The sequence below is a fragment of the Bubalus kerabau genome, chromosome 17 (genome assembly GCF_029407905.1).
Source record: "Bubalus kerabau isolate K-KA32 ecotype Philippines breed swamp buffalo chromosome 17, PCC_UOA_SB_1v2, whole genome shotgun sequence".
Lineage (NCBI taxonomy): Eukaryota > Metazoa > Chordata > Mammalia > Artiodactyla > Bovidae > Bubalus > Bubalus kerabau.
In genome coordinates this window covers 16,178,724-16,199,292 of record NC_073640.1, presented here as the reverse complement: position 1 = coordinate 16,199,292, position 20,569 = coordinate 16,178,724, and the positions used below count along the sequence as shown (strand labels likewise).

At 48.2% G+C, this 20,569-nt stretch overlaps 1 long non-coding RNA gene across 1 annotated transcript; it reads right to left on the bottom strand.

The window, feature by feature from the left end:
* Nucleotides 1-485: 485 nt before the first annotated feature.
* LOC129631668 (uncharacterized) lies at nucleotides 486-19,930 on the bottom strand. Its single transcript, XR_008704147.1, has 3 exons — nucleotides 19,389-19,930; nucleotides 4,253-4,430; nucleotides 486-3,377 (listed from the first exon to the last, which is right to left on the bottom strand). It is a non-coding gene; the product is annotated as an uncharacterized LOC129631668 (long non-coding RNA).
* Nucleotides 19,931-20,569: the final 639 nt, after the last annotated feature.

Sequence of the window (20,569 nt, the reverse complement as noted above, 5' to 3'; positions counted from 1 at the left end):
GGATTTCTTTGGAAGGAATGACGCTAAAGCTGAAACTCCAGTACTTTGGCCACCTCATGCGAAGAGTTGACTCATTGGAAAAGACTCTGATACTGGGAGGGATTGGGGGCAGGAGGAGAAGGGGACAACAGAGGATGAGATGGCTGGATGGCATCACTGACTCGATGGACGTGAGTCTGAGTTAACTCCGGGAGTTGGTGATGGACAGGGAGGCCTGGCGTGCTGCGATTCACGGGGTCACAAAGAGTTGGACACGACTGAGCGACTGATCTGATCTGATCTGATATATTCTATTGATGCTGCTGCTGCTGCTAAGTCGCCTCAGTCGTGTTTGACTCTGTGTGACCCCATAGACAGCAGCCCACCAGGCTCCTCCATCCCTGGGATTCTCCAGGCAAGAATACTGGAGTTATTTGTATTAATAAGTAGAATGTGTATATTCTATTTATTCATATACTATTCATATACTGTTCTCAAAAAAATTATATTTTGTTGAGACCATTAGTTGTAAGACACACCATTATGTTGTATATGACTAAGAATGAAAACTGCTGTCAATTAAAAATGTCATTACTTGTAAAAACATTTAACATGTGAATCTTAGACTCAATGAAATGTAGCATTACCACTACTTCTATTTTATGGGTAAGAAAACTGAGGCTGAGATCACACAGGGTAGAGATCACATTAAGGGTAGAGCCTACATAAAACTGTCTGGAAGCTTGCTCCAGGCCTGTGATCTTATTCAGTGTACACACTGCCTCTCTCGTTAGGGATACTGCTTCTGAGTGTCTCAGGCCAAGACTACTGTTCATCACCCAATACCCAATCTCCTGTTCTTTATTTAGTAATATGACCCTTGAGTTTCAGCAGGCACATAGTTGCTGGCTAGAAGCTACATTTCCCAGCATCCCTTACAGCTAGATGTGGTCATGTGACTAAATTCTGGTGAATGGGATATAAGCAAAAGAGAGTGGGTAAGAGTTCTGGGCCAGTCCTTAAAAGGAGGAAAGGGCATCCTTCATTCCCTCTTATCTTGTTGCCCTGGCTAGAATGTAGACATGCTGGCAGGAGCTGGAGCGGCCCTTTTAGATCTGAAGATGGAGGCCACATATTGGGATTGGCAGAGCAACATGATCTTATATGTATAAGAGAAGCTAGAATTGCCACATGGGCCTGAATTATTTAATCTTGGGCAATTGTTAAGAGAAAGAAAGTCCTGTCTTATTTAAACCACTGTTATTTTGGCCTTTATTACAGTAGCCAAGGTGCAATCCTAATGAAAACATACTATTATATGCCAGATACTGCCCCAGGGGCTCAGTCCTTTCCCTCCAAGAGTGCAGGTTCATTAAGTGAGAATGTATATAAAACACCCAATGCAATGCTGAGCACAGAATATTAGTTCCTCACACAGACGTGAGTAACTCAGGCATTAGCTGCCTGTGTTATCTTTTTTTAAATAAAACTTAAAAAAAATTGCTTATTTGGTTGGTTGTGCTGGGGCTTCCCAGGCGGCACTAGTGGTAAAGAACCCGCCTGCCGGTGCAGGAGACAGAAGAGACACCGGCTCGATCCCTGGATCAGAAAGATGCCCTGGAGGAGGGCATGGCAACCCACTCCAGTATTCTTGCTTGGAGAATTCCATGGACAGAGAGGCCTAGAAGGCTACAGGCCATGGAGTTGCAAAGAGCCGGGCACGACTGAGGTGACTCAGCACGCACGCACAAGCTGTGTCTTGGTTGTTGCAGCACATGGGATCTGTTAGTTGCAGCGTCTGGGATCTAGTTCCCCGACCAGGGATCCAACCCGGGCTCCCTGCATTGGGAGCTCGGAGTCTTAGCCACTGGACCACCAGGGAGGTCCCTCTTTCATTTCTTAACATTCTCCTATTTTCTCTGAATCCTATCCATGCATGGTAGGACAGTGTGAATGTGGTTTTTCTGGGTTCCTTTCCCCAACTCTCCATCATCTAAGCCTTAACAAATAAAACACTTTCTTGGATGGTAGAGCAACTCACAAGTAAGTTGTGGACCTGCTTTACATGTGAGAATGGCTCACCCTTTAGCTAATGGCTCACCCTTTAGCATCCCCCTTCTCCTTGCTGGGGTCCTGATTAAACTGACCGTCCCTGTCCCCTTTCTTCACCAGGCCAGGACATGAGTCATGCTCCAGCCTAACCAGCCAGAGTTTTCCATCCCTCTGGCCACAATGATTGGTCAAAGATGAGACTCACCCACACTGAATCAATAATCTTTACTAAGAAATGATATGTGGATGTTGAGAGAATGAAGAGCTATCTCCTCAACTACCATTACTTATTTGTTTGCTTGGCTGCACGGGGCATTAACTGTGGCATGGGGGATCTTTGATTTTTGTTGTTGTGGCATATGCAGGGTCTAGTTCTCTGACCAGGGGTCAAACCCAGGCCTCCTGCACTGGGAGGGTGGAGTCTTAGCTACTGGACCACCAGGGAAGTCCCCTGTCAACATTACGTTTTAGGAGAGTATGTGGGATGCGACATATGTAGATGTGGCTAAATTTGAAGTACACAGCCTGACCTAGAAACCTAGAGCTACCATCACCCTCTGTTAAACAGATGAGGTTACCCATGGAGGAAAGCCAAGGAGACACACCACTGAGCCCCTGGATACCGCTGTACCTGAAGCTAAGGACAACTATAGACTCTGTTTTCCATGTAGTGAACCAATAAATATTATTCTTACTTTAGGGATTTGGGTTGAAAATCTGTCATTTGCAGTGAAAAGAGTCCTGAGTAACACACAAGCTCACTAACTTGCTCAGGTAAGCCAAGACTCCAGCAGTTAGTAGCATGAGGCACTGACCGCTGCTCTGAAATGACAAGTTCTCCTCTGCTCCTGGCTAACCAGAACCTGAGGCCAGCATCTCCACTATGATCTGTAATTTTTGAAGGCGAGAATTGGCAACAGTCAGTTTTTCGTGTGTGTGTGGCTTGCTTGTAAGCAGCTGAAAAGTTCCCTTCTGCCACGAGGACAGTGCAGGGCAGCATTTGAGAAGTGCTGCAAAAAATGACCCAGGTCGAGGCGAGAGGCGGGGCCAGGAAAAGCGACCCTGTGGCCTGGAACGTTCCTGCAGGCTGGGTGCCCAAGGGAGAAGCTGGGCCCTGGAATGAGATAACAGCCATCATCCCGAGCATCTCCTGTGTGCCAAACATCTGCGTCTGCACCCCTCACCCCTCAACTTTACAGCAACCTTGCAAGAGACATCTTATCTCCACGCTACAAAGGAGGAGCTGACATCGAGAGGAGCCCTGCAACTCGCCCGAGGTCCGCACCAGGAAGTTGCGAAGGCTGCTTGGTTTTCCGACTGCAGAGCTTGAATTCTTTCGTGCGGAGCTAGTGGGGTGGAAGGAAAATGGGGTGAGGGAGGGCGTTCCAGGTGAAGTGACAATGCATGGAAAGTGGGGAGGGACGGGTGAGATGTCTGGTATGGCCAGGGCACGGAGGGTAGGACACGTCATGTGAGTGGATGCCGACAGGGTGGGCTTGCTGGTGGTCAGAGAGGCAAGGCCTGGCATCCTGCCAAGGCCGTGCTTCTGTGGTCTCTGCAAATTGAGGCCTGGCCATTCTGAGCGGGACTTGGGCAGCTGGTTGGTGGCTGTGCACTGGCTCCTGCTCGCCAGCCTCCCCATCTGGGGCTTGGGGGAGTAGGCAGAATTGAGTCACACCCTGGTCCTGCCTGGGGCGCAGCCCGCCGGCCAATCCTGAATGCTCCATGCCTAGGGGTCAGGGGTCAGGAGTTGGGAGGGGAGGCGGCCCTGGAACAAGCACCCCCTTTCCAGGGAGGACGCTGTGGTTTGGGGTTTCTCTGGACACCTGGGCTGGTCCCACTGCCCGTGTCAGAGGCCTGAGTTCAGGGCTGGCTGTGCCTCCAATGGGCCACGTGACTGGGCAAGTCCCCTCCCCTCTGACTTTCTGTGGCTTTGAGTGTAAAATGGAGCAAGCGGATCCCAGCAGCACCCCGCCCCTGTGCCCAAGAGGCCTCCCGCATCCCAGTACTGTGCTTCTCCTCTCTGTCCGGTCATCTGCTGTCTGTCTTTCCTTTCTGTTCTGTAAACTAGACCCTGTCCTTCCAGCACCCCCCTCCTGCAACCCCTCTGTTGCTTGCCACCCCCCAGCCCTGGCTGAAAGTGACCGGGCTGGGCCTCACACCCTACCCGTGAGCCCGCCCCACACAACCACCAACATTCCAAAGCGGACTGGTGCCCCACCTCAAAGAGCCTGCAGTACCAAATGCTTCTCGTGGTGGCCCAGGGCCCACACAGCCCCCAGAGCTGGCAGCGGGATCTGCGGTGGGGGAGGGCCCCAGGGGGGAAGGGGTGGCCAAGAAGCACCCTTGGAGTCTGAGTGGTGCTTTCCAGAAGCGGGGTGTGGCTGCCTGTGTCAGAGCTGGTGGGAAAGGAAAGGCAGGATGTGATTACTGTCGGCAGTGGGTGTGACAGCCGCCAGCCCCAGCCCATTGTTAGCGAGGGCACGGGCAGCGCCCCCTGCCCACCCCTGCACCCTGTCAATCCCCTCTCCTCCTGTCGTGTGCACAAGTCAGCAGAGCCAGGCGCTTAAGAATAGCATCCTCCACGAGATGCAGGCATGAGACGGAACTCCAGGAAAGGAGACAGCGTCTGTGCTCTCGCCTGGAGCATGAAGCTCCCGTCTGTGCCTGGCACTGGCGGCCGCTCTCCGCACCTTCTGTTCCACGGGAGGGGAAAGCCCGAGCAGTAAGCTCCTAGCCTGAAGCCGGTGCCTCGACTCACCAGGGCTGGTGTGTGCATGCTGAGCACCACGTGTGCACATCTGGGGCCCCGCTGCACACTGCCCTGAAAAACTGTGCCCCCTTCCTCACCAGCAGGCAGCCCTGGCATGAGGCTGGAGGGAGGGGGGAAGTAGGGGGTCAGCCCTGATCTCCCACCCTCCTCTCTTCAAGGTCACCACAGGCTGGCTGTGACCTTGACCAGTACCCCCACCTCTGTCCCGCTGGGTCAGTGACCCACCAGATTGTACTTCCTGCCATATGCTTTCTTTGGCAGCACTGTTGATTATAGTAAAGAAAGAGAACACACACACACACACACACACACACACAAGGAAGGAGTTGCAATGTCCAAAAGTAGAAGTCAGTTACACTAATTATGGCAAAGGCACCCAAGAATATGACGTGGTTTCTAAGAAGTGCTTTTTCAAAAGCTCCATTGTTACCATTCCTTACATGCAACATACCATTTCATAGCCCCCTTTTCAGGGGAGAAAGAGAAAGAAGAAAATAGCTGGCATGTTTCTTTTGACATTGATTCTAAAACACATCTTTATCTCAGCAATATCAAAATGTGGGAAAATATGCAATATGGTAAAAATGTAATGATTTGGAGAAGATGCTCGCCATATATTTTTAAGTTTAAAAAAAGTGGGTTAAAAAAGATCATGCTTGGAATTAAGGCAAGTTAGCATGTATATATGCATGTAGGCTGTACTCATTCAACAGTGAGCAGAATCTCTGAAAGACACACGCATAGGAAATAGACTGGTATGCAGTGAAGCCAGAAAGAGAGAAGCACATAGCGTGTACTAGCGCGTATGTATGGAATCCAGAAAGATGTTACTGTTGAAGCTATGTGCAGGGGAGCAGTGGAGACACAGACATGAGAACAGACTTGTGGACACAGTGCGGGGAGGAGAGGGTGGGACGAACGAGAGAGCAGGAAACACACACACCACCATCCGTAAGACGACAACCACTGGGAACTCGCTGTATGACTCAGGGAACCCAAACCGGCGCTCTCTGACAACCCAGAGGGGTGGGAAGGGGTGGGAGGTGGAGGGAGGTTCAAGAGGGAGGGGACCTACCGACACCTGTGGCTGATTCATGTTGATGTGTGGTAGAAACCGACACAATATTGTAAAGCAATTATCCTTCAAATAAAAACAATTTTTAAAAAAAGAAAACAGACTGGCATGGCAGAAATCAACACAGCATAATAAAACAACTATCCTCCAGTTTAAAAATTTTTGAAAATTAAAAAGAGACTGAAAATCAACTATATTTCAATAAAAATTTTTTAAAAAAGAAGAGAGACTGAACAGCAGCCTAACCACAGGCCAGCAGTGTGTACCTCCAGAGTCTGGGGTCACGAGGGCTTTTGGTTTTCTTCTTCGAAATTTTTGTGTTTTGCCACTTCTCGATTTTATATTCAGACAACTGAAAAAAACACCAGCTACCCCTTGTGACCTCCTTTCCATGTGTCTGCACTTACCTACGCTGAATGCTTTTTTATTATAATAACCTCATTCGGGTCTCAGAACCACCCATTGTGGTCAGAGTACTTGATATTGCCATTTTGCAGATTAGAGGCTCAGGCAGATTAGGTAATTTTCCCAAGGGCACACAGCTCTTAAGCGGCAGAGCCAGGATTCAAACCCTGGTCAATGTGATTCCAGAACAGAGGCCCTTAACCATTATGTGATCGGCTTGAACCTCACCAAGAGCCCTGCTTCTTCACACAAGATGGCACCTGGGAACAGGAAGGATGCAGAGATGTGGACCACAGAGGGAGTCCCCACATTGCCTGGAAGCTGATCGCTGGAGTTGAGGACCAATCTCTTTGGTCTGAGCCATCAGTGTGCCCTGTGACATTAAATCACCAGGACTTGGCTGACAGCCTCTCTTGGAGGTGTTGTTGGCTGAGGCAGAACAAAGGACATGGATATTCCCACAGTGCCATGCTGGGATGCTCCGGCAAGCCCCTCTGCCCGCTCCTGTGGTTTCTCCTTGTTCTGCTGAAAGGAGCTCTTCAGCTTCCTCCAGAGATAAACATTCCTAACACCACTTTCTCAGCTAGGCGGCCATGGGAGCAGCTGGGAGACCTCCAAGCGCAGAGGAGTGTGTGTGTTTTCTAGAACTCTGCTGACAATCTTTTCTCCGGAACTCACTCCAAACAAACAAAAAGGCCACTGTGGAGCCTGGCAGCTGAGAACCCGGGGAGGCCCTGGGGAGCAGAGTGGGGTCAGCAAAGGCTAGTGTTATTGCTACTGGGAATCACCGCTCTGCGTGTCCATGGCAACAACACTGGGGGTGGGCGTGGGTGGTGGTGGTGGGCAGGACTGTCCCCTCATCCAGATGAGGAAAGCAGAGACTCAGAGAGGTGATGAGATGATCCCACGGCCAGAACTTAGTCTGAGCTCAGAATATGCTTTCCCAACTCTTGTCAGCCTTCCTTGGGTCTTAGGCTAATCTGGGAATATGGTGAAAGTCATGGACCCTCTGCTTTAATTTAAAAAAAAAAAAAAAGGTATTTACAAGCCAATGTCCTGTATAATTCAGGGGGGATCATTCTCCTCAGGAGCCTTCGATCAGAATCCCAACCAACAGTCCACACCAAGCACCCAGCACTCCATCTCCAAGCCAGGCCTGGGGCTCTGGGTGAAGGGAGGAGGGACAGTGGTTTCCAGCCTTGAAGGCAGAAGGATCAGAACCGTGTTTCCTCTATAAAGTCCTGTGTGATTAGGACTGGCACCCCATGTATGGTGCGAGAGCCAGAGCTGTCCCCCTATTTCTGGCTGTAAGAGCTCTCCTCTCCCCAACACCCAACCCTCCCTCTGCTCAGAAGTGGGGGCCACCCAGAGGTGGAAGGGCCCCTCTGCCTGGTTCCAACAAATCAGAAAACCAACCAACAGGCAAACACTCTCCGAACACCTTCTCTACACAACAGGTGCTCCCCACCCGTGAAAAAGCAAGCAGACCTTCATCGTCTGCCTGCAGTCGTCGCCCTCGCGGAGTTCTCAATTACACAGTACAGGAAACCAAAATGTTTCCTACAGTCACTGCTTTGGGGTTTTGATTTTTGTTTTTGTTTTGACAGCTAGTAGACGTGAATTCTTTAGTGCAAAAACTTTTTAGCACACTATATGTGCATTTAAAAATTTATGAATTAAGCACATGCACTCGTGTTCTCATCTTTTATGTAAAATCACAAGAGCCACATTAACACGGAAAATTTTTTTGGCAGGGGGGCAGTTACGCTGTGAGGCTTGTGAGCTTGACCAGGGATGGAACACGGGTGAGCCCTAATCGCTGGACTGCCAGGGAACTCCCTCAACATGGAGATTTTAAAGTGCTGAGTAAAAGAGGAAACGATGGTTTTTAACGTCCTGCTATTGTGTCAGCTTCCATCATCACTAATACGACACCTCAAGGCAGAAAGATGCCTTTAGGTGAGGATTTTTGCTAACGGTCCTGGGTTTTTGAATACATGCTTCCGATACACTTCCTGACTTGGATTCTGGGACTGTCTTTGAGGTCTGACTGGATGACCATCTTTGTTTCCTATGTGGATGGATCTGATGAAGACTTGGGCAGAAACCGCACAGTTGCCTCTCCTGCTTTCTGCCCTTGTGTTCCAGTTTTGTAGCATTTGCTTCGATCCTCATGTTCTGTACTTTCTAAGGCATGTGTTTAACTTAGTCAGGACTAGATGAGGTGGTATATAGCCCACAAATCCACTTTGCTAAGCCAACATGTCACAGCTCTGTTTTGTAACAGGTTACGAGCTAGCAAACCAGCTGACAACTGGACTTCGTGGGGGAATCTTTGCTCTGCCTGAGGGATGCACATTTGCTCTTTACTACCACAGGTTCCCTCCCTGCCTCTCCGCACTTCCACATCTGTTGAACCAATGCCCTGTATTGAATTCTCCTGCCCAGATAGCTGGTGTGCTCTGTTTTCCTGTCTGGACTCTTGTGGGAACAGAAGGCCAGTGTCAATCCAGCATTTGTAAATCCAGCTCTCTCTCCATCATCAGAAATAACCTAGGACCCCTTTCTGGTCCTCAGCAGGTGGTGTCACCCCAGGAGTGTGGTCGCTGCCTGGAGCATTAAGCACAGCACACTTCTAATGCCCGCATGGTCCCCTCCACCACAGGCTTGCTGTACACGCACTGTAGCAGGTGAATAAAGACCCCAAAGACACCCACGTCCTAATTCCATGAATATATGACCTTACTGGGCAAAGGGACTTCACCGATGGTATTGAGTTAAAGATCTTGAGGCAAAGACTACCCTGGATTATCTGGGGGCCCAATATCCTCACAGAGTCCTTATAAGAGGGAAGGAAGGAGGCAGAAGAGTCTGAGTCAGAAGAACAGGATGGGAAGATGCAAGCAGAGACTGAAATTTGAAAATGGAGGGGGACCACGAGCCAAGGTATGCGGCGCCTTTAGAAGCTGGAAAAGGCAAGAAACATTCTCCCCTGGAGCCTCCAGAAAGAGCAACCCTGCTGACACTGATTTTTAAACTTGTGAGACTAATTTCAGACTTCTGGTCTCCAAAACTGAGAGATAATAAATACGTATTAAGCTACTGAGCAGCCAGAGGGAGCTAACACACTCACCCAGGAGGAGACATAAATCCAAATGTTTCTTTCCCAGCTCCCTGGACCAAGCAAGGAAGCTCACAAGATTTTGAAGCCGGCCCTCACAGTAAAATTTAAATTCTCCTTTCAGAGCGTGCCAAGATGTCAGATGACTACTGAATCAAATTGCTCCATCCAAATCCACCTCAGTCATACTCCATGTGTGGTAAGAAACTGGCCCGTAATTTGTAAAAAGTTCCATGTAGGAGCCTTGACTTGGTCCCAATTTTATTGGCCCAGGTCCAATGAGGATAACACTCATGGCCACTGCTCCTGGGTGCCAGCCGCTCATCAGGTTTCAGCATCTGTGGTCCCTGAGCCACAGAGCAGCCTGGCCAAGGCGGCACACAGATAAGAGAACTGGGAGGCAGAGGGAATAAATGGCATGTCCAAGGCCAAAGTGGGAAAGACAGAAGCCGGGTTTCCAAAGCCCTGGCTTTCCCAGCTGTCCCCTCTGACGCTGCTAACTGTTCATGAACCCAGACGACACGAAGGAGGTTTTAGCCTGATCATCTCAGGATAAAGGCAGGGCACACCCTGTTTCCACACTAGTGTCGTGCAGTGCCGTGTGAGTGTCGAGTGAGTGAGCAAGACGAGGAGGCTGTTGCTGAGACATCCACTTCTCCCTTATCTGTGGCAGTGGAGCAGTGATAGGTGACACAGCAAGCCTGGGGAAGCTCCAGCCTCATTACAGTCAGCCCCTGGGACCTCCTCTCTCATCAGCTTCCCAGGGATGCTACTGCGCGACCCAGGCAGACCCAACACTTTCCGGTCCTGGTGTCATGCTAAGAACTAGCTAAGGGGTGGACAAGAAGGAAGAAAGCACTACAGGCTGTGGAGTGCATTTCCCACAGAAGAGGAGGTAATTAACCTGGCAGACTTGACCCTCGCACAATGTTGGACTGAGCTATGTGGTTATCTGAAGCTAGATTGTATCTGCCCAGCTATAAAATTAATGATTATGGGGCACCTACACTCTCAAAAGCTGCCTCTAATGGAGTACAACGGCCACTGTGATTATGACGGTAAAAGGGCAATATCAGCCCTGTAATAACAGAAGCCCTTCCCTCTCCAGCCTTGCCACCTCGTGTAAAGCAGCAGGGTGCTCCAGTGGAGGGAGATTTCGGGTCCGACAGATCTGTGCTAGAAACCTGGCATAAAGCATATCAGATGTGACCTCCTGCAAGTTATATGACCTCTGTGAGCCTCAGTGTCCTCGTTAGCAAACAGAATCCTGATATTACTCTGGCTTCCACACTCTATTCCACAACCATGGGCTTCAGGAGAGGCTGGCTCCAGCCTCAGAAGGTGCATCCTTATTGGTCAACAATGACTCTATGAGTCTAATGATGACTCTATTCTTCTTGTCTGAAGTTAGTTTAAGCGTGGGCATGTGCTACAACCTGAACTAAGGGGCTTCAGTCAAAGCTTTTTTGTTTTGTTTTTTCTTTGCCCTTAAAATTGCTATACATAGAAAAATAATCTTCCTTCTTCTGGATGCTAGATGTGATTCCTGGAACAGTTGCAGCCACTTGTGAGCATGAGGAAAGCCAGACTAAGGTCAGGGCTGACATTCTGAGGAGGGCAGAATGTACACGCAGAAGACTGAGTCCTCAATGGTACACTTGAGTCAATATATTCACCAACTCTAAAGCTTTCACACCTCAGGACTTTCTGACAGTGAATTTCTTTTTTTATTTAAGCCCTTTTCAGTTGGATTTTCTGGTATACATAGTCAAGAGCATCGTATCTATTGCAGAGTCATGCTGAGGATTAAATATATACGGTGCCCACTATAATGGTTGGAAGCTTGTGTTGCCTTGTGATGTGATAATATAAAAAGCAAGTGTAACACAGCTCCATGATTCCAAGGGCTGTCTTCATTCCTGTGTGTACATGATGCTCCCCAGCTAGAAACAGAACCTTCCTGAGAGACAGTGCCTTGGAGTCTGTGCTCTGCTCCAAAGTCTGCTTCACAAGCGCTCTGCTGCCAACCCAGGGGTGAACAGTGAGAGTTGCCTACTGTATCAGGCCACCATGGCCCTGATGATGCTGAGAAAGACGTCATCATAAATAGAAATCAATGCTGATTAAAGGTTACAAACGTTCAGTTACAAGATGAATAAGTTCTGAGGATCTAATGTACAGTGTTCACCACTAGAGTTAATACCATACTCTGCCCCTGAAATTTGCTAAGAGAGTAGATTGTAAGTGTTCTCACCACAGACAAAAAAAAAGATAACTATAAGACATTGATGAAACAAATTGAAGACACTATAAACAAATGGAAAAATATACAGTACTCATGGATAGGAAGAATTAATACTGTTAAAATGACCATACTCCCCAAAACAATCTACAGATTCAATGCAATCTCTATCAAGTTGAAAAATGGCATTTTTCACAGAACTACAACAAAAACTTCTGAAACTTGTATGTAAACACATAAGACCCCAATAGGCAAAGCAATCTGGAGAAAGAAGAACAGAGCTGGAGCTGTCACGCTCCTGACTGTAGACCACACAAAGCTACAGTAACCAAAGCAGTATGAAACTGGCACAAAACCAGACAGAGACGAATGGGATAGAGGGCCCAGACATAAACCCACACACTTATGGTCAATTAATCTATGACAAAGGAGGCAAGGATACACAATGGGGAAAAGACAGCCTCTTCAATAAATGGTGCTGGGAAAACTGGATGGTCACAAAATAATTAAACTGGACTATTTTCTCAAACTTCATAAAAAAATAAACAAAATAGATTAAAGACTTCAAAGTAAGACCTGAAACCATTAAACTCCTAGAATAAAATATAGGCAATACACTCCCTGACACAGGTCTTAGCAGTATTGTGGGAGGATCTGTCTCTTTAAGCAAGGGAAAAAATAAACAGATGATACTATATCAAACTAAAAAGCTTTTGTATAACAAAGGAAACTATCAACAAAATGAAAAGGCAGTCTACTGAATGGGAGAAGATATTTGCAAATAAGATATCTGATAAGAGGTTAATATCCAAAATACACAAAGCACTCATACAACTCAATATAAAAAAATAATCCAGTTGAAAAATGAGCAGAGGATCTGAATAGACATTTTTCCAGAGAGACATACAGATGGCCAATAGGTACATGAAAAGATGCTCAAGATCATGAGTCATCAGAGAAATGCAAATCTAAACCACAATGAGGTATCACTTCACACCCGTCAGAATGGCAGTATTGAAAAGACAATAACATGTATTGGAAAGGATGTGGAAAAAAGGAACCCTCGCACACTGTTGGTGGGAATGTAAATTGATGCCGCCACTATGAAAACAACACAGAGCTTCCTTTAAAAATGAAAAAAATAGAATTACCATATGATCCAGCAATCCTACTCCTGGGTATTTTTCCGAAGAACACAAAAACACAAATTTGAAAATATACATGCACCCTTATGTTCATACAGCCAAGACACTGAAGCAACTGTTCACTGATGGATAAATGGACAAATAATTTGTGATATACATAGTCGAGGACTATTACTCAGCCATAATAAAGAATGAAATCTTGCCACTTGTGACAATACTGATGGACCTGGAGGGCAGTATGCTAAGTGAAATAAGTCAGGCTATCAAAGACAAATATCATATGATTTCACTTATATGTAGAATCTAAAAATAAAACAAATGAACCAGCATAACAAAACAGAAGCAGACTCATAGATAGTTGCCAGAGGAAATGGGGGTGGCAGGAATGAGTGAAATAGGTGAAAGGGATTGAGGGGAGGGGCAAACTTCCAGTTACAAAATAAATGCATCATGGGGATAAAATGTAGAGCATGGGGAATATAGCCAATAATATTGTAGTAACCTTGTATGGCGGCTGATGATAACCAGACTTATCCTGGGGGGCCATTTTGTTACACAGAAAAGTATCAAATCACCATATTGTGCACCTGGAACCAACATAGTGCTGTAGGTCAATTATACTTCAACTAATAAAAAAGGAAGGTAACCTATGTGAGTTGATGGAAATGTTAATTAGCTTGATTGTGGTAATCAAAATTAAGTGTATAAAATCATCAGGCTGTATACCTTAAATATATTCCATTTTATTTGCCAATTATGCCTCAATAAAGGTAGGGGAAACTGACACACGCTACAACATGGATGAACCTTGTAAATATCATGCTACATTAAAGCAGTCAGTGGCAAAGGCTGCATTTTGTACAACCGTGTCTCTATGAAACATCCAGAAGAGGCAAATCCATAGAAATGGAAAACAGATCAGTGGTTGCCAGGGCTGAGGCTGTTCTGGATAACTGAGGAGTGACCGTAACAGGTGCAAGGTTTCTTTCAGGGTGATTAAAACTTCTAAACTTGTAGTGACGGTTGCTGTATGTTGTACTCTTTTAATTCACTAAAAATATTGAATTGTATCTACTTCCACTTTATTGTGGAGAAGACAATGGCACCCCACTCCAGTACTCTTGCCTGGAAAATCCCATGGACAGAGGAGCCTGGTAGGCTGCAGTCCATGGGGTCGCTAAGAGTTGGACACGACTGAACGACTTCACTTTGACTTTTCACTTTCATGCACTGGAGAAGTAAATGGCAACCCACTCCAGTGTTCTTGCCTGGAGAATCCCAGGGATGGGGGAGCCTGGTGGGCTGTCATCTCTGGGGTCGCACAGAGTCAGACATAACTGAAGCGACTTAGCAGCAGCCACTTTATTGACTATGCCAAAGCCTTTGACTGTGTGGATCACAACAAACTGTGGAAAATTCTTAAATAGATGGGAATACCAGACCACCTGACCTGCCTCCTGAGAAATCTGTATGCAGGTCAAGCAGCAACAGTTAGAACTGGACATGGAATAAACTGGTTCCAAATCGGGAAAGGAGTACGTCAAGGCTGTATATTGTCACCCTGCTTATTTAACTTACATGCAGAGTACATCATGAGAAATGCTGGACTAGATGAAGCACAAGCTGGAATCAAGATTGCCAGGAAAAATATCAATAACCTCAGATATGTAGATGACACAATACAGCAGAAAGTGAAGAAGAACTAAAGAGCCTCTTGATGAAAGTGAAAGAGGAGAGTGAAAAAGTTGGCTTAAAACTCAACATTCAGACAACTAAGATCATGGCATCTGGTCCCATCACTTCATGGCAAATAGATGGGGAAACAATGGAAACAGTGACACACTTTATGTTGGGGGCTTCAAAATCACTGCAGATGGTGACTGCAGCCATGAAATTAAAAGACACTTGCTCCTTGAAAGAAAAGCTATGACCAACCTAGACAGCATATTAAAAAGCAGAGACATTACTTTACCAACAAAGGTCCATCTAGTCAAGGCTATGGTTTTTACAGTGGTCACGTATGGATGTGAGAGTTGGACTATAAAGAAAGCTGAGTGCCAAAGAATTGATGCTTTTGAACTGTGGTGTTGGAGAGGACTCTTGAGAGTCCCTTGGACAGCAAGGAGATCCAACCAGTCCATCCTAAAGGAGATCAGTCCTGAATATTCATTGGAAGGACTGATGCTGAAGCTGAAACTCCAATACTTTGGCCACCTGATGTGAAGAACTGACACATCTGAAAAGACCCTGATGCTGGGAAAGATTGAAGGCAGGAGGAGAAGGGGACGACAGGATGAGATGGTTGGATGGCATCACTGACTCAATGGACATGAGTTTGAGTAAGCTCTGGGAGTTGGTGATGGACAGGGAGGCCTGGCAGGCTGCAGTCCATGGGGTCACAAAGAGTCGGACACGAGTGAGTGACTGAACTGAACACTGCTGGCTTCTTCCCTTCCTCCCTTTTTCCTTTGGTGCAGGAGTTGATGTCTGGAGCTGTGGCAGCCATATGGATACCATTAGGAAGGACCAAATCACAAATCACACAAATGCTGTCCCTGACATCAATGAATATCATTGCTGAGGCAGCACCACCAACTACCCATCTCTGGATTTCTTGTCCTATGAAAAAAATAAACCCTAAATGTTCAACATCACCATTCTTTGCAACCAAAGGTATTTCTCATTAAAACCCAGCATCAGTTAGAAGGGTCTAGGAGGCCTACTAAGTCGGCCTTCACATTCAATGGGAAAGTCACAGGCAGCATTTTAATCCAAATTTCATCAATTATTCAGTCAACAAACACGCATTGTCAACAAACACGTATTGATTACCTTACATGTACTAGACACCGCAAGCAAGCAGAGCTGCCCTTGGGAGCTGCTAATTAGCAGGTTACATGGGTAAATTCATACCTGGTGTCAGAACCACAGATGAATAGTGACTAGCACATATTATTTCAAACTGTTATCACATAGGTAATACAGAGAAATTTGGTCAAATGTAATTGATCAAAAACCTGAAGAGGTTGTAAATGACATCACTTATTTTCTGCACCAGCAATCACTCCCCTACTTGAGTGATGAGTGAGTTGGCTAGGTGATCCCTGGTGGCCCTTAATCTATTTTCCTCATCTACTAGTTAAGAACTTAACCTGCCTGACAGCTAAATGCTCTTCCAGCTCAAGTCTTTCCCATCCTGGGATTGAGGCTATGCTATAAATAAATAATCAACAATATTTTGGAAAACATTCCACTTTTCAAGCACTTGGGTAGAAACATAATTATACATAACAAATCATAATTGGTAGACAAATATCCTGCTAATTGGAGAAATTAGCCCAGTACCATGATCTTTACAGAAGAAAAAGATTCTGCTTGGGAGAAGCGTCACAAACACTTATTTGAGGAATTTAGAATGACCATCTCAAAATATTTAGTAAGTGCCTATAAGGCATCTGTTTAGAGCTGGAAACCCACGGTGGAAGAAAAGTACCAGACCCAGCCCCTGCTCTTGGGGAACTGGAATTCCATTAAGCCACCGGCACATGTTTTGACAGTATTAACCTCCATCTGGGACATGCCAGCATGGCCTTGCCATAAACTATCCACGTATGGTTCTGATGGTTCCATCTAGAAGTCCTTGAGGAATACTATCCCTGTAGGAAAGAAAATAAGCCCATCACCAAGAATCACACGTGTGACGTATGGACCAGTGGTTACAATGTGAGCCACACAATTCCCTTTTCACAAAACCTTAAGCTGAAGCCAAACACATGTTAATATAGAAACATATATCCTACATATATATTGTTAAAATGCAGGGCAAAGGCCTCTGCTTGGTGAGGAAATTCTCAAAGCGATTAGGGTCACAGACTGGGTAGGAAGTGGAGTCTGTCCTTCCTGGCTGTCTATGTGGGCAAGTGGCCACCCTAAGCCTCAGTCTCTTCTTCTGTCCAAAGAGGGCTGAGTAAGATGATGATGCAGAGCATCCAGCTTCCAGCAGGTTTCCATAGGTGCTAGCTCCTTGACACCAGGCTCACCGAGCTCCAGTGACCCTCCTTGCCCACAGAGCCATCATTCTGACCCGGGCTTGATTTTCAGCCTTTCTGGAGGGCACAGGGCAGTAGGATTTGGGGTCAGGAAGCACTTTTTCTTGCGTGAGCTCTGCCAGCATCTGTTCTCCTTCCCTGAGGCCTGATCGCCTCCTTACCAGGTGAGGATAACGATCTATTGATTTCAAAGCATGTCATAGGGTTAAATGAGGCATGAATGTGCTTTGTCCCCTGGCATTTCTGCCCTTCCTGCTCTTGGTGCCAAAACCCTTAGCTCGGTCGGGCTTGGCAGGAGGCGCGGGAGCTGCCGGTCTCGAGGCCCTGCTCTGTCACTTGCTGTCTGTCCTCCGGCAAGTGATGTCCTGTGCCGTGCCCCATGCACTGAGCCAGCTCCCACAGTGCCAACCACCATGATGATGATATAGGGCTGTTCCTGTTCTCTGACATGGGACTGGATCAAGCCAAAGTTAGGGCAGTGAGCCCTAAGGCTCGGGAACCTATGGGGTGTCAACTGCTGGTTCAGAGCCCAGGTGAGATGGGTCAGCGTCCTCGCCCTGACCCCGAGTGCACTGCGTTTCCAGTGCTCAGGATTTTGTGGAGCCCTGCGTACATCAGGGCCCGGGGATGGAGACGCTCCTGGAAATGGTGGCAGCACTATTTCTCCAGCATCTGCTAAGTGCCGGCAGCATCTCATCTGACTCTCCTGCCATCTTTCCAAGTGGGTATCTTTATCTCCATTTCTAGGGGAGTGAGGCCCTGGGAGGAGGCGGAACTGCAAGCTGGAGGTGAGGGAGCCAGGGTTGGAGTCTGCTTGGTCTGACTCGCAGAGCACTTGCCTTTAACCTCTCTGGTCACCTGGAGGGAAGACGGGCTTGGAAAGGCTCATGCAGGCAGAGCATGGTACCCAGGAAGGCGTCAGCGGCAGGGAGCAGAAAGCCCAAGGAGGCTGAACAAAGTAGTTTTATTTTTCTCACGGGACAAGCTGAGTTCAGCTGGGTGATGTCAGGTACAAGGTGCCAAGATGGCATTCCCCAATGGTACGGCCCCCAACACTGGCCATGTTGTGTTCAAGCAGGCTCGGATGGGGAGAGGAAAGAGGGGCACCTGGCACACTTGTCCTTTGATTTGAGAAGCAGAAGTGTTTTAGAAACTTCTTGGCAGACTTACTTGGGTCTCACTGGCCAGAACAGGACCACACAGTGACTCCTGGATGTGAGGGAAGACAGATACATAAAATGTGTTTTCCTGCCTCCGTAGCCCGAGATGATGAGAGAGAACAGGTCGGGGCAGGGGGGTGGCTTGTGAACCACCCTGAATAGGTATTTCATGTGCAGCACTGCACACTCACCAAGCGGCCGTCCCCACCCGGGTCTTGGAGGCTGGATCTGCGTTCTGGGGCCGCCATAACCAAGGGGCTTCAAACAACAGAAATGGCTTCTCTCACAGTACGGGGTACGAGTCTGAAGTCCAGGTGTGGGCATGGCTGTGCTACCTCTTGGAGGCTCTGGGGAGTGTCCCTCCCACCTCTTTCAGAGTCGGGGGCAGGGTGCCCAGGTGTCCTTGGATTGTGGCCACATCACCCCAATCTTGGCCTCCATCTTCACCTGGCCCCTCCCCTTTATGCTTTTCTTTGTATACAGACACAAGTCCTACTGGATTAGGATCCACCCTAACAACCTTGCCTCAACCTGGTTACATCCACAAAGGCCCTGTTTCCAAACAAGGCCAGGCTCCCAGGTGATGGGGGTCAGGACTTCAACACATCTTCTGGGGGCGGAGGGTGGGGTGGGGAGGGCGCAATTCAGCCCAGAACAGAGACCCTGTCGGCGGGAGGGGAGGTAGGGGCCACACCGAGGCCATCTTCCTCCAAGATCAGACCCCTGACACCGGCGGTCCTTCTTGTCTGAGTGGGGCCTTTCTCATCCTTCCGCCTGCCTCACACCCCCTGCTTAAGAAGCCCTCTGGCATTTCTCTGACTGCTCCTTCCCCTGCGGGAGGGTGTTCTCTGACACATGAGTCCTAAAACCTGTTTTCAAAGCCCTGACTGCCCTGCTTGGCACTGACATCTCCTCCTACCCGCACAGGGCACTGTGGCCCAAGGATGCTCAGGGCTTTGGGTGGTCTTCCCGGGCAGAAGCTCAGCTCCTCCCTGTCCCGGGTGCCATTGCTGTGCAGCCAGGGTTGCAGGTCCCCGCTATGGTCTCACTTCCGTGACGGGACGAGGACACCTGTCCTGGGTCACAGCACTGAGACCAGGGAGGGGGCAGTGAATAAGCCTTCCACCTGAGAGTCATCGTCCCAACCGCCAAGGTTTACTGAGCACCTGCTGGATGCCATGTGCCCCGCACCCACCACCTCCACTCTGCGAGGAGGAGGGTATCAAGATGCAGGTACTCAGAGTTACTTACTCTTGTTTTGTTTTTTTTTCACTTCCAGGGGATGCAGTTTTCTGGGACCTTACCCAAAAGGGGGGAATTGATTATGTGAAGATTCCTTGGTTCTAGGAAGCTATAAAACACCCAGATAGAATGTAATTCGACTCACCTGGTTGCCGGGTCTTTGGTGAACTGGTTGAGCACAGAGCGGCACAGGTCCACTCTCCCTCAGCCTCTGGAGCCGGTGGCCCCCCACACCCAGCTCATCGTGGTGTCTTTATGTCATGGGCAGGGACCAGGAGCTCTGGTAGATGGCGTGGGTGAACACAGGATGGAAATGTTCTGGCAGAAGAGACAGAATCACCCGACCCCTCTCTCAGCAGCCTCCCCAACCTCATCCAGAGCAGAGGCCGGTTCCCGTCTCCTGCTGCATAGCAAGTCACCACACACTTAGCAGCCTACAATAACACCCACTGACCACCGACAGCTCCGTGGGCCAGAAATCTGAATCCAGGCTTGACTGGGTTCTCTGTGCAGGTCTTACAGGCAAAAAGCCAGGTGTCCCCCAGCAGGGCTCTCATCTGTGGGAGAATCTGCCTCCCGGAGGCTGTAGGTCTGATGTCCTGCGTCCTTTCTGGCCGTGGGCTGGGCCACACTCAGCCCTAGAGGCCACCCACATTCTTTCCCAAGTGCCCCATCTGTCTTCAGAGCAGAAACAGAGCGTCATGTCCCTCTGACCCTTCTAACGCCTCTGGAAACACCCTGCTTTTACAAGTTTCACCTGAGTGGGTCAGGCCCATCCAGATAAGCTTCGTGTCTTAAGATCACCAGACCTGGGACTTTAATCTGCAGAATTGCCTCACAGCAGCACCTGGGCTAGTGTTTGGCTAACCAGGGGCTGGGGACCTGAGAGAGGGCAAACCAGAGAGCCCTCCCCCAGACCTCCAGGCAGGGCAAGCACCACCCTTCTCCTTCTCTGGTACAAAAGGGGACGTCCTTTGGCACAGAGGGGTTTGTATGAATTCACCCCTTACAGTGAAGGAAGAAGCATAACAGAGGCCTGGCCTGCAGGGGGAAACCCAAATATTTATACAGAACAAGCCTGTCTTCGGTAAGGCTGCGGGGCAGGCCAGCTCTTCGTTCAGACTCGGGAGAGTTGGTCTCTCTCTATAGTTTCTTTTTCCTTTTCTCAGGACATTTTAAAGTGACCAGCTGTCAGTGCTTCTCAAAACTGATTTGGAGAGTGAGGTCTGATGAAGTGAAGTGAAGTATAAGTCACTCAGTCGTGTTCGTATAGTCGATGGAATTCTCTAGGCCAGAATACTGGAGTGTGTAGCCTTTCCCTTCTCC